The 3,283-nt window shown below is 55.1% G+C and overlaps 1 protein-coding gene across 1 annotated transcript in view; it reads left to right on the top strand.

Moving 5' to 3' along the window:
• Window positions 1-298: 298 nt before the first annotated feature.
• Window positions 299-3,283, top strand: part of LOC113212254 (fatty acyl-CoA reductase 2-like) — a gene marked incomplete at its 3' end in the record, with an annotated part of 28,106 nt that continues 25,121 nt past the window's right edge. The window contains 1 exon segment of the mRNA XM_052268246.1: window positions 299-571.

Genomic DNA, 3,283 nt, shown 5'->3' with positions numbered 1-3,283 from the left:
TTTTTTACTTGTTTTATATAGTAAATAAAGTATTTGTGACTGAAATTCGGCAATTACAGTAACTTTTTCTCTCTCTCTCATGATTCTCTCTTCTTTATGTGCATAGAGGAGGTGATGGTGGCCCAGTCGAGTGCCGCACGGTTTCAGGAGAGGAGAGGGACGGACACCCTCAAGAGATCCGGAACAGTAGGAGGAAGCGGGTGGGGGCCGGCCGGGCGGGCGGCGGGAGGATACCCGGCGCGGCCACCCGCACCTGTGCCCGCCCGCTGCCGCCAGCCCAGCAGCAGCCGGACTTGCCCAACTCCACACGCACCCCGCGCCCGCCTCCAGCTGATCGCGCCGCCGCCGGGCTCCGGGCCGAGCGCGCCGCGCCCAGCGTCGCTGCAGTCTGCGCCCAATCGCGGCCGCGTGAGCACGGAGCACCACGGTACCCACGGTACGAGCGGGACGCGAACCAGAGCACCGCGTCGCGAGCCTTCCGAGTCGAGCGGCACGGCCGCGCGCGGCTTGGAGTAGCGGGGCGCCAGCCAGCCAGCTGTTGGTCCGGAGCGCTTGCACACGCTTGCACCAGGTGAGGAACGTGCGCCCGTTCGGGCGTAGTGTAGCGTGGAGGCGAGCGATTTCATTTCCTGCGGGGATCCTGTATTGGCGCGCGGGCATGAGCCGCGTGCGAATGATGGAAGACCAGACCGGCGCGCGAACCGCCGAGGCGGAAAACCCCTTCCGCAGTATTGTTCCTTCCCGCAGTATCGGGGGATTTGGGTTGTTTCCGCCCACAGAATCCTGCCCCGTGCTGGCGTGGAGGTGTAAATCTGTATAAGCGCGGGGGTCCGTTCCACGGAAACTGCATTTTGCACCTCATGTACCAGCGCCTGCACTTGCGGGGGCGGGGAGTGCCAAGTCAAGGCCCGCGACCCTACGACGAGCAGCGCGCCCAAAGTGTCCCCACAGCTGGGGGGCGCAGCAAAAGCGCGGGAACGGTTTCTAGGGGCCACCCGTGTAATTATCAGCGCCAGGGCAAGGCGGGGGGACCCGTTGGACTCGCACGCTGGGGCCTCCGTCGCAAACTCGGGGACAGTCATCATCATGATCGTCAGTGGCTTCGGGGTAACGCAAACGCAGGCCGACACTCACTCGGTCGCCAAAAAGACGGCAAACCTGTTGTTGATGTGATCTTGCGTACACTTTTTATATTTCCAAGTGCAGTGTGTAAGGACTCTTACTGCTTACATCTTTTCGATGCCTACGCCTACACTCGGGCGCATTTTCGTGACCAGACGTCTCGCAGATGTCTGTAATGGATGCCTATTAAACCGGCTTCACTCTACTCCATCGACATATTTTCGACATGTTGGTACTAGAGGTCTATTATTTTCTGTTGGGGGAGTACGAGTATGAAGTGGCTGGTTGATAGCAGCCGCATCATCGCCCGGCTCCGGCGCGCCTCGACCCGGAGCCGGCTGCAGGTGCTGCAGGATGTAAACATGTCGAACAAGTGATGTAAGCGGCTGGGTATGGAGGGCCAGGCGGCGGGGGGATCCAGGTCAGCCGCGCTAGACCCGCGCCAGACCCACGGGCCGCAATTATAGGCCCATCGCCGGCGCTAATATTCGCGTTGCGGCGGACAGAGGGTCCGCTCGTTGCGATCCTGCCGGCGTCCCGTCCAGTCGGCGCAAGCCCTCATAGCGCCTGCTGGGTAGGCAACATCTTGCCTGCAGTGCATGCGTGCACTGCAGGGTGGCCTACGCCGAGTCTCGCAGGCGCGAAGCTCGTTGGTATCGTTAACTCGTTAACGATATCAAAATTTCGATTCCGAGGTATGCACGATAACGTTCCGCTGCCGTCTATACTGTACCGTACGTGCATGCTGTACAGTCCAATTGCGGAAGACGGGGCGTATTAGCCACGTGGTATGCTTATTTTAAAACAGTGTGGCTTTGGGATAAATTCTTGAATGTTGTCAAAAGGTTATTACTCTTGACTTTGACCTCTGGGGTGCTAGTTAAATAGTATTATGCACACATACGTGTATAATATACCCCACCTTTGCTAAATAAAGTAAGGGGCATCAAGCAAGAGAGCCTTTTAACTGGGCACGCCTCATGACATTAGATGGGCAATGTGATGTGAGACCGTCTGCTCTTCATTTAGCAGTGTTGTTGTTGTTGACTGTGTCTGTGGGCCCGGAGAGTCCGTTTGTAGTGCTGCGCTGGAAGCCGGTTTCTCCGCCGGCCCCGCTATTTGCATTGCTTTTCGGGAGGGCGCTATTCGCACCGATTCACACTTATGCACACGCAATCGCGCCACGGAGGCTTGTCTCGAGCCTCCAGTCTACAAGGTGACCGCAGTCACTGGGCTCGCCTCGCCCGTCGAGGTGAATGATCGGGCCACAGGGAAGGGGGGGGGGGGGATTTGGACGACATCTTCCAAAGGGTATAATTTTGGAGCTGTATATACGCTCCTATGGCATAGGGTACGTCACCAAAGGCGATAGGATACTGCTTGGGCTCGTCTCGTGGCTGTTTGGCCGTTGTCAGTTTTCATTTTCGTTCATTACATAAGTCGTGAGAATTTTTGCAACACAAAGTAACCTGCGTAGGAGGGAAATTTGCCTTACTTTCCTACCAACAAAAGTCTGACGAGGTGCAGATTGCATTACGGAGAGCGGAGAGCTGATTAAAAGCTTTTGAAAGGCGGGGAGAGCAATAAATCCGAATGAATGGGAAATGCACTTTGTCTTGAGAATGGCGCTGCGTTGTCTGGAACTCTCATTTCAAGGCTGACCAAGGAGCAGCCCCTCCCGTTGTCCCCTCCCTCCCTCATCCTAGACTCATTGCCGTGGATCCCATGGATCCCAGCCAAGTTAATTTTGCTATTTTACTCGTTGCGTAGTACCATCATGCTTTCAGCGGGTATAGTTAATAAAAAAAAGAACGAGCAGTCTTGCGCCAGCATTTTGTACGGCCCGAGCACGGCCTGTCTGACTTGAACCGTAATCCATTTAAACACTCGACACTGAACAGAACGCATGGGCGTTAGCGTCAATCAGAAGGTATTTTATTAGAGAAGCATTTGAATTTCCATCGCGACAAATGTGTAGTACGGTTGTACGTCTCCATCGTTTGGTGACAGTGGGCGAGTAGATATACCCAGCACACTTCTAAAAATCATATTCGATGTATAGACATGGCATGGCTAACTAGAATGACTGCTTTTTCCACTCTTTCCCTCTAGAATGACTGCTTTTTCCACTCTTTCCCTCTAGAAATCCTTGTTTACAACT

This window comes from Frankliniella occidentalis, unplaced genomic scaffold, assembly GCF_000697945.3.
Source record: "Frankliniella occidentalis isolate FOCC.00 unplaced genomic scaffold, Focc_3.1 Scaffold66, whole genome shotgun sequence".
Taxonomy (NCBI): Eukaryota; Metazoa; Arthropoda; class Insecta; order Thysanoptera; family Thripidae; genus Frankliniella; species Frankliniella occidentalis.
Note: the sequence above shows the minus strand (reverse complement) of the source record. Positions and strands in the feature narration are given on the sequence as shown.